This window comes from Triticum urartu, unplaced genomic scaffold (assembly GCF_003073215.2).
Source record: "Triticum urartu cultivar G1812 unplaced genomic scaffold, Tu2.1 TuUngrouped_contig_135, whole genome shotgun sequence".
Classification (NCBI taxonomy): domain Eukaryota; kingdom Viridiplantae; phylum Streptophyta; class Magnoliopsida; order Poales; family Poaceae; genus Triticum; species Triticum urartu.
Window position 1 is genome coordinate 5065 of NW_024111781.1, and position 11139 is coordinate 16203.

Sequence of the window (11139 nt, forward strand, 5' to 3'; positions counted from 1 at the left end):
AGTAGCCCTTCAATTTGGAGCTTGGATACCTCTTCCTTTTGGTCCCTGCCAAACCTTGTGCAGAAGTTGTGGCAGATCTTTGTGTACTGAAACCAGAATTTTTCCCTCTACCTGCAGGCCTGCCCCTTCTGGATGTACCAACAGGGGCTGGTGCTGATGCAGAAGGGCCTGGAGCAGAATGTGATGCTCTATTTGCTGTTGCAGCAGGGACTGATATGGTAGGATTGGCTCTTCTTCCAGTTGTAGCATGGCCTTGAGCTGGTGCAGCTGGTGTATCTGCATAAACTGCCCTGTTTTCCTACATTCAAGAACCAGGACACATTTAGTGAGGTAAATACCATGGAAAAAGGAAACTTGTAAGTCATGTAATTACATGATGTTTGTTTTTCCTCATCTGAAGCTTAGGCCTCAGAGCCTTCTGGCAACTTGTATATTTGTGTCCTTCTAGCCCACAGTTACTACATGTTATAGTCCCCATCCTACTACTATCTCTTGGACCTGGAACTTCAAACTACCCTTTCCTCCTTGCAGTTTGATTTTTCCCTGCCTTTTCTTTAAAAACAGGAGGCTCAATGTCTGGTGTGTTTGTTTGAGGCCAGCAATCTGGATCAGGGACAGGGTATATGATTTCTTTGTATGTCTCAGAATATAGTGTCTTCTTGAAAAATTCACTAACATAGTCCTTAGGATGCAGTTTTTTCTTTGTCATTACAGATATGCCATGACTGCAAGGTACTCCTGACATGTTCCATCTCTTGCAATCACAGGTATATTTTTCCATGTCAACATAATATTGTTTTTCTTTGCTGGTAACTTGCCATATTGTTTCACCTGCTCTATCAGCCTGGCAATACTTGGCATATTTCTTGTTCTCTTCTAAAATCTCTGCATAATTGGGTGTGATTGTCCACCTGCTAATCTGTAACTTCTCTCTGGTCTTCTGCCTCTTGATCATCTGCTTGGTCCTAATCCCTTCAAACATTGTCCTTATAGGCTTAGCCCTAACATCCAGTATCATCTTGTTGAACACTTCACTCAGGTTGTTCACCACTAGATCTGTTTTGCATGTATGATCCATAGCAAACCTAGCCCAAGCAGAAGCATCAAACTTTTTTAGCCATTTCCAAGCATCCTCACATTGTGCTTTCAAATCTGCCATCCCTAATTCATGACCATGTTTTGTGTAAGAGTAGCTAGCCTTGTCCACACATTTCTTTAGTTCCTGCCCCCCTAAATCCAGCTGCTTGGAAATTTGCATATATGTGCCTAAGACAGTATCTTTGAGGTGAACCAAGGAATACCTCATTTATTGCCTTAAGCAAGCCCTGTACATTAACAAATTAGTAATGCACATGATCAAACTTAAATAATTCCAATAGGTACTAAAACCACATTGATCAAACATATTTGTGCATAAGACACTAACCTTTTGCCTGTCAGATATGATGGTGTATGTTCCAAACTTGTTGCCACTACCAATGCAACATCTCAACTGAGTTAAAAACCAAGTCCAACTCTCTCCGTCTTCCTTGTCAACCACACCAAAAGCTATGGGGTAGATGTTGTTGTTGCCATCCCTTCCTGTGGCTGCAAGTATTTGTTGTCCAGTGGTTAACTTGATGAAGCATCCATCAAGACCTGGATTAAGTGACAAATTAGCTACAACATAGAACTACTAGGAAACCACTAATTAATGATAGTTAAATCTTCAAAAATTACCTATAAATGGTCTGCAACCATTAAGGAAACCTTCCTTTGAAGCTACTAAACAGTAGAAAAGATACTTGAATCTAGGAGTAGGTGCTGGGTTTTCTGGATCTTCAAATGTTGTCACTATACACCTACTCCCAGGGTTTGTATCAAGAACAGCTTGAAGATAATCTCTTAACCTCAAATACTGCTGCTTGTGATCACCTTGCACCACATCAACAGCCTTCCTCCTTGCCCTATATGCCACACTCCTTGACACATCCACTGAAAACTTGATCTTTGTCTTTTTAATTAATGCATCCACATGAGATCTAATGTCTTCTCTCAATGCTTCATGTACTGATCTGGACAACCACTTTGTAGTAACCTTTGTGGACTCTGCACATGCTCCACAAGTGTGCACAATATCACACTTCTTGATGCAGAAAGTTTTCTCATGAGCTATTTTAGAGGCAGTGGTATAAAAATCACATCCTTGTGCTCTCTCTGAGCACCAAACAATAATCCTATCTGGGGCATTTCTATGGTATTGAAAGTTCCGCAATGTCCTAATGTGAAAATCCCTAAGTACATCTTTGTACTCATAAACACTGGTGAAGCACAATCCCTTACAAAACTGTTCTTCTGGGTTTGGTAGTTTGGGATTGAACCATACCCTTTTCTTCAACTTCATATTCCTTCTCTTCCTACCACTTGGTAGTTTATAGGATCCTTCAGGCTCATCTTCTTCATCACTAATGCCATAATCACCAGGAAAACATTTTTCATCAGCTTCAAGGAACCAATCTGGTTTTTCCATTTTCTCAACCTCATTGTGTGATCTAATTGTTGGACCAGGATTTCTCACTGGCTTTAGTTTATGTGCCATTGGTCTATCTTCATCATCAGATGAAGAAACTGCTTGCAGTTCCACACTGTTTCCATCTGAATCAGACAGAAATTCTGATACATCAGTGTCACCTTCAAAATGATTGAGGTCAGCTTCTCTCTGAAGAATACTTTTCTTAAGCTCTTCCTTTCTGTCCATGCTTGTATCCACCAACTTAGTGCAACTTTGTTGGGTGTTAATGCAATGATCAACAAAATAATAATCTCTGTTTTCATCTGCATTACGCAGCTCATTTGCTCTCACAACTCTTATGTTCACACTCTTTTCATTTAGAGAGTGGAGCAACATCTGCTGCACATCATCTTCAGAAGATATTTTCTCTAAGCCTTCTATCCATTTATGAGCATCACTAACATAGTACATATAATCATCAGAGCAGCAACCCTCACTCCTAATAAGAGATATCAGAGTCCCAAATGATATCTCTGACTGGTACATGTTTCTAACAACAGAATCTCTGGCTTCTAAATGGAACCAAATTCCCCATTTTGGGTCATCAATACTGGACAAAAATGGAATGAATTATTATAAATAAATGCACACTGCTAAAGTTTCTAACAATTTTCAATTACTCCGTTATCATACATTAGGGGAAATTGACCTAAAATACATCCTGTCAATAAAACTGAAAAAGAAGAAGATATGTTGTACCTGCCGCCTCCCGCACGAGGAAGCTTGCGCCGGCCGCGAGGTGCACTTCTTGTCGTCGTCGGTGGTGGAGCCGACGCCAACTCCTGGGATGGCTCGTCGGTGGTCGAACCGCCGCCGCCAACTCCAGATTCAGGCTGTTGCACCGCAAAGCTAGAGCTGCCTAGCCACGTATCGACCTCCAAAAGGTCGACGCGGCCCCCAACTACGTCAGGAGGTTGGCCGCCGAACAAATCGCCGTCGGGGTTTGGATCCACCGCCGCCATTACCACCGCCGCTTAGGGATACAAAGGAGAAAGCTCGGGGAGAGAGATGTGGTTCGGTCAGTCGGCCGGCCGATCGGTCGTTTTGACCTGGCCCCTGGCTGGTTCCGACCAAGCCGGGCCACTAACGGCCGCCAGTGGGGCGCCGTTAGCCGTTAGGGCAGCCGTCCGCCTGCCTGTGGGCCATCCCTGTCAGTTATGCGGTTAAAACGGCTAAATGGACGATCAAAACGACTTGGTAGTTTTTCTGCCACAAAATTTGAAATTTTCGGTAGTTATTAGTCACTTTTTTGAAAGTGGTAGTTCTGTGGGACGGATACCCCTAATGTGGTAGTTTTTTGTCAAATACTCCGAGAGTGCTCAAGAGCATAATAGGACGTGGGCCGTGATATTTTTGAGCATCCTTGTTGACTTGCATAGCGTAACTCCTAGCCATGTACTCCTAGCCATAGAGTAAAGTGTTAATGCATAACATACTTACTGAAAATGGTGCATGTATGGTTTCTCACTAAGGAATGTGTAATCAATGAGGAAATATTATCCTTTTGAGAGGGTTTTTTGTCAGAGGTTAAAGATCCTCCATTGGTCTGGATTTTTTAAAAACCCTGCCTATATAAAAGATTGTTTTCCCGAGTTGGGCCTAAAAAGAGGATCGATGGGAGCAGCTAATATTTTCTTTGTTTGAACACCCTTGTTTGATTGTCAAAATGTCTTGTATATGTTATTTTTTAGCAAACTATGTCTAGATAGATTTGATAATCAAAACAATGAAAACAAAATGTTGTTTTCCCTACATGCAAGGAAAAATGTAAATTCAAAGTAAAACAAATTCGTGGTCTTTTGATTTTAGAATAAAAATTAATATACAACAAAAAACAATTTAGCACCAAATAGGACGGCAATGATTGAGTGAAATGTTCACTCCAAGGTTGCATTCGGAACCTTTTTATATCTTCTCGTTGTATCGGTGCATGCTTGTGGTGATGCATGTGCTATGTATACATCTAGTTTTAATCGATATTTTCTGAAAGACGTGTTTTATGTAATTAATTCTCACATCAATATTAATATGCATTGATAAAAGATAATTAAAATTTGCTTGACAACGCGGTATTGACAAGAGCAGATTACAGGTCACTTCTTCCCATCAAGTAATTTTTCTTTCTCTTTCTCCCGTCCATCTAAACAATTTTTCTACTTAACACCTTAAGAGAAGGTTTGTTGCACAATTGTAACGCCCTAAGCCTAGAGCTTCCATAAACCTTAACCCTTACATACAAACGCTATTAAAGTCGAGCACATCTTTGGTAACTTTTAACATATGCTAGTAGAAACTATGAGCAAAAGTGTGTTTAAAATTCTTTGCATAATATACTTGGAAAGTCATACACATGATTATCCTAATAAATGCTTATGAATATTTTTTTATTCTATAGGTGAGAAAGGAGACACATGTTGCTACACACTTAAAAGATATGCACCTGCTTATAAGACGATGTGATAGGCACAAACCCAGTGGAGGTGTTCGCGCCCAAGGGTGGCTCAGTCCTGACATTGTGGATCAATATGGGAGGCTAACTAGCCGCAACCAACTGATGTAACTACCTTTAATCTGCTAACATTGGATGCGACCCGTACATTGGGAAGGCAATCCCAAGCTAAACGAACTTTGACATGCTATTCAAATCGGGACTAACCCACACAAATGACTGGAGTCGTAAACCAAATTATGGGGTCCGGAGGTTCCTTCTCATGAATTTGGATGAACTTAGTCCTATTTGAGTGATTATTTGCATGGCTTCATTGGGGAATAAGTAGTCAAACTAGAAAGTTATTGGAGATATTCTTGAATTTTGGCAAAAATTTTAACCTTTTGGATCTCACTAAACTAGTCATTACTTTTTCTACACAACCCCAATAAAATGCAAGGTGCTTAAGTTGGAAAATAGTTTTGAAGGGGCTTCTAATGGTTTACCCCCATTTTAACGTTGCACTTTAGCATGGTGGTGAAATAATAAAGTATACGTTAAAAGCATAGCAATATTACCTTAAGCCATCACAAGCACATGTGTTTTATTGGTTCGGCTTAGTAGTTCTTTCCAACGAATTTGTGCGTCTTGCTAAAATGTGAGGCGTGTTATATCCATGTGCTCTTCAAATTACTTTATTGGATTTAAAGGTCGTTGAAAGTATCCACGATATATGTAAGTGGGTGGCAACAATCTCGTATCAGTCTCAGCCATTGGAACAATAAATTAGATGCTCCATATGTATGAATTATGGGAAATGAACAATCACCACTAGCTTGACTGTTTATAGGAGTGAAAATATTACACTACAAAAAATAGTGAGTAAAGTTGGATCTGAAAATCGTATCGACATTCAAATAAAAAAAATCCAGGGCATAAGATGGAGTAAATAAACTAAATCATATTTAAATGGCCCAAGTGACTAGCTAGTGGGTTGATAAGATGGAGTACTACCTCCGTCCTGGTTTACTAGTCATCCTCGTATTCTGGATTGTATTTTGATTATGACTTTAACTAATAAAATATATATTATATGTAACAAAAATAATATCATTAAAAACTACATTCAAATATGAACCCAACAATATAATTTTTGGTGACACGCCTTAATATTTTGCTAGTCAAATATGTTGTCAAATTTTAACCCAAAATACAATAGGGACTAATAAGCCAGTAAGAGCATTTTCAGCAGATGCGCAAAATAAGCCGTGCACTGGGTAAAATGAGTATATAGCATGTGCGACCGAAAGTAGCGCTCTAGCAGCCACGCTATAATCCCGTGCACGGTAAATAAGATTCAGCGCGCTAGAGAAAACTGCATCGCACGTCCTACTACCTCCGTCTAGGTGAATAAGTCATTTACGTATTTCTAGGTTATCAATTTGAGGAATTAAATATGTGCCATGTGTCATGAAAAGTATATCACTAGATTTCTACACGGATGTAGTTTTTAAATATATATTTTTTGTCACATATAATACATATTTAGATAGTTAAATCATTGACCTAAAACTACACGAATGACTTATTCACCGAGACGGAGATAGTATATTTTGTGCGCCGGCTCCAGCGCGCTGGGCAAGACTGCATCACATGCTAGGTATTTTGTGCGCCAGCTCCAACGGCAAAATTTTACCGCGCCTGAAAAAGGAACCACCCTCTCGTGCCTGCAAAAACGCTATTTCGACGTTGCAATTTTTTTAACGCGCCACCCTACCGCGTGTCTGTTCTCTAAGAGCATCTCCAGTCGTGCCCCCAAAAAGACCCCCAGGCGACTTTTCAGCCGCCGGCGCTAAAAAATCGGCCCAGTCGGGCCCCCAAGAGCCCAGTTTTCGCCGGCTCGGGCCGAAATTTGGCGCCGGCGGATCCAACCCGAACCCGGAGCGCTGGGGGTCGCTCGGGGGCGTCGGGCGAATCTTTTTTGGTGCGAAGAGCCGCGGGCCAGCCGCGTCAGCGACTCGACTCTCTTCTCGCCGCTTCGTCGTCCTTATCGTCTCGTTTCCCACGGCGAATCAATGCCAAAGTTGCACGCTGCGTGCGCTGCCACGCCGGTCAGCCTCAATTGACGGCTCACGGGCGGCGCAGTGAAGGCCGGGCGACGCGCATCCCCTCGGCCGGCACGCCATCAAGCCACGCATAACGCGCCGGCCAAGCCGACCACGCGGCGCCTCCGCCTCTATAAGCCGACCACCAGCGCGCCGGAGGCACGCACAGACACTCCACCCCCGACGCGCCCATTTCTCCCCCCTTCCTCCTCTCGCCGTCTCCAGTCCATTAGAATGTCCGAGCGCTTTCCAGGCAACGGCGTGGCGGCGAATGGCTTCGGGCGCCGCCATCTTCACGAGGACGAGGCTCGCCTCCTTTTCGAGGCCGAGTACCCGGTCCCGCCGGACATGCGGGTGCCCTGGGCTTGGAGGATCAGCGCCGGCGGCGTGCCGGTGCCACCACCACCCACCGGGGCGGCACAGCGTGCGGAGATCGCACGTATCCGCGCGTCCCTGCCACGGGCGGCGAGGGAGGGGCCACGGTACGTCCCCGACAGCCCGCTTTGGGAGCCCTACTTCCGATGCCGTCACGCCGAGTAGCTCGAGGCCACCAACGGCGTCGTGCCCTCCGGCAGGCTCAGCTCCGATGGTCGGCGCCGGTGGTGGCGTGCCCGCCCGCACGTTGGAGGCCGTCCTCGAGTACACCGAGGGCGGCAACACGCCGCGCCTCGAGTACCCCGCTCCCCCGTCCTTCTCACGCCGCCGTGGAAGCTCCTGGACGCCGAGGCGCATGGAGCAGCCCGGGGCGTCCTCCTCCTCGTCCGGCCGCTCGTCGGGCTCTCCCTGCCTCCGCCCCGTCAAGCCGGAGCCCCAGGACACGTCTGTCAGCGCGCGCACCCGCAGCTCCGGCGTCCGCATCGGCGACAACGCCTCCCCCACCGGCCGCTTCGTCCTCGTCAAGCCCAAGCCGGAGCCCGGCCTCCCCGCGGAGTACGAGGAGATAGCCCGGCACGGCTTCTTCGACGAGGACGCCCTGCGGTGGGCGCGGGACGACTACCTCCGGACGGAGATGACCCGACAGACCCGGGCCCTGGAGGAGATCGCCGCCCGCAAGCGTGGGCGCGAGGACGAGCACGGCATCGTCGTCCTCGACGGCGACGACGACGACGACGCCCCCGGACCGTCCAACCCGCCGCGCCAACCCGGGGAGGGATGCAGCAGGGACGGCGGCGGCGGCGGAGACGACGACCACGACGACTACACGCAGTTCTCCGCCTCCTCGGCAGGTAGAACTGCAAAGGCGGGCGGCGGACGGCGAGCGGCGAGGTAGACGGCGAGGAGCGGCGATGGAGACAGCGGGGGCAGCCCGTGCTAGTTTATTTTTCTTTTTTTGTAAAATATGTTTAAATTTGAACGAGCTCACCAATGTTTGCGATAAATTTGAGCCGTGTTTGCGCTGTATTTGACCTTTTCAAGAAAACATGCGCCGCGACTGGGGGACATCACGCCCCAGTGCGCGATTTAGCGCCGATGCACTCTCAAGAAGCAATTTTTAGCCCCTCCTGCAAGGCCAACAGCTGGAGATGCTCTAAGTAGCAGCCGCGCAGCCCCGTCGCAGCAGCAACCAACGAGTATCACCGCACCGAAGCAGTGTAGGCAGCCACACTCACTCTCCTCTCCTCTCCTCTCTGCCTTCCACCTCGCGTCGCCAATTGAAAAGCCTACGGCCCCGGAGCGAGTCGCTCCGAGCTCCGCAGCCTTTACTGCCCAATTAAACCCTTGGCTTCCAAAACTTTTAAGATGCGCTAGTGGCTACTCCTCCCCGAATCGGCCGTACCGATTCCTTAGCATTTCATTCCAGTGCGTGGGCGCACTGGGTGGGTCGTAGTAACTGAGACGGCGGCAGGCACGCGAAAGAGCGCCTCCTCCTTCCCGGCTCTCACGTGATTCATACCCGCGCCCTCCCCTCGTCCGAGCCGGGCCCCCCTACCCGCCTGCCCCGCCGTCTAGCTATATATCCAAATCGCCGAGCCTCCACCCCCTCCATCTCCCTTTCTCGCGAGCTCGTCCGTTTGCCTGCTACCCATCTTTGCACTGCTTACAGTCAGGAGAGTGAGTGAGTGAGCGAGCTCGATCGGTCGGTCATGGTTGAGGCAGTGGCGGAGGAGGAGCCGGTGGTGCGGGAGTACGACGACGTCCGCGACCGCGCCGGCGTGGAGGAGGTGGAGCGGGAGTGCGAGGTGGGGTCCAGCGGCGGCGGCGGCGAGATGTGCCTCTTCACGGACCTCCTCGGCGACCCGCTCTGCCGCATTCGCAACTCGCCGGACTTCCTCATGCTGGTACGTATTCGTACGTGCCTACAGAACAAATGAACAATGGCTGCGTTCTCCGTTCGTAGTGTATATCCGTTTTGCCTTTTCCTCCTCCCGTTTAATTCCCTGTCGCTTCGGCGTTGGCCCACTCCCGCCTCCAAAACTAATTAACTCGAAACGCATGTTTGAACCGCCCTGATATGGAAAGGTCGCGGAGACAGCAACCGGCAGCGCCGCCGGCGGCGGCGCGGAGATAATCGGCCTCGTCCGCGGCTGCGTCAAGTCCGTCGTCTCCGGCGGCTCCCACGCCAAGGACAAGGACCCCATCTACACCAAGGTCGCCTACATCCTCGGCCTCCGCGTCTCACCCAACCATCGGTACGTGTATAATATAACACCATCATCGTCAAGAAAGAAACATGCAACTTCCGACTATCGAACCAGTTTCTAACTTGGAATGCGATGGTGCGCATGCAGGAGGAAAGGGGTGGGGAGGAAGCTCGTGGAGAGGATGGAGCAATGGTTCCGGCAGAAGGGCGCGGAGTACTCGTACATGGCGACGGAGCAGGACAACGAGGCGTCCGTGCGCCTCTTCACCTCCCGCTGCGGCTACTCCAAGTTCCGCACGCCGTCGTTGCTCGTCCACCCGGTGTTCCGCCACGCCCTCAAGCCCTCGCGCCGCGCCTCCATCGTGCGCCTCGAGCCCCGCGACGACGACCGCCTCTACCGCTGGCACTTTGCCGCCGTCGAGTTCTTCCCCGCCGACATCGACGCCGTGCTGTCCAACGCCCTGTCGCTCGGCACGTTCCTGGCGCTCCCGGCGGGCACAAGTTGGCACGGGGACGTTGAGGCATTTCTCGCCGCGCCGCCGGCTTCGTGGGCGGTGCTGAGCGTGTGGAACTGCATGGACGCCTTCCGTCTCGAGGTGCGCGGCGCACCCCGTCTGATGCGCGCCGCGGCCGGCGCAACGCGGCTGGTGGACCGAGCGGCGCCGTGGCTCCGGATACCCTCCATCCCGAACCTCTTCGCGCCGTTCGGGCTCTACTTCCTCTACGGCCTGGGCGGCGCCGGGCCGGGGGCGCCGCGGCTGGTGCGCGCGCTGTGCCGGCACGCGCACAACATGGCCCGACGCGGCGGATGCGGCGTGGTGGCCACCGAGGTCGCCGCCCTCGAGCCCGTGCGCGCCGGGGTGCCGCACTGGGCGCGTCTCGGCGCCGAGGACCTCTGGTGCATCAAGCGGCTCGCCGACGGCTACAACCACGGGCTGCTCGGCGAACTGGACCAAGGCGGCGCCCGGGCGCTCCATCTTCGTCGACCCCAGAGAGTTTTAGCTTCATTTTCAGTTTTTCTGAATTAGATCATGTAGGCTTTTTTGTTCTCCTCCGTCTGATCCGGCCTGCTCCTTCCAGAGCACTGTGCCATGCCAGTGCTCCCTCCCGAACCTTCTGAGTTCCAAGGACGCGGTACATCACATTTTTCCGTACGTACGTAGGAGTGCTCTCTGTTTCAACTTGTGCGGTTACAGCTCTCTGCAGGTCGAGAGAACTTGAGCTGCTGCTTTAACAGCAAATTTTTTTTTGTCGACAGAGCTGAGTAGCAGACCAGAGTGAAAACCTGGCGGCCTTTTTGGTGCCTTTGGGCCGCTTTTTTTTGCTTTCCGTGGCTTCGGCCCGCTTCGTAGATTTGCTGCTTTTTTGCGCTCTGCCTCTGCGTTGACGCATCCCCTTCCCCGTCTATGTCAGATCCTGCTTTTGTTGGCTCGATGATGAGCCCGGACTTGTAAATGGATGCCGCTGCGTGGTT

At 49.6% G+C, this 11139-nt stretch overlaps 1 pseudogene; it reads left to right on the forward strand.

Moving 5' to 3' along the window:
• Positions 1-8670: 8670 nt before the first annotated feature.
• Positions 8671-10922, forward strand: LOC125526673 (annotated as a pseudogene).
• The last annotated feature ends 217 nt before the right edge of the window (positions 10923-11139 follow it).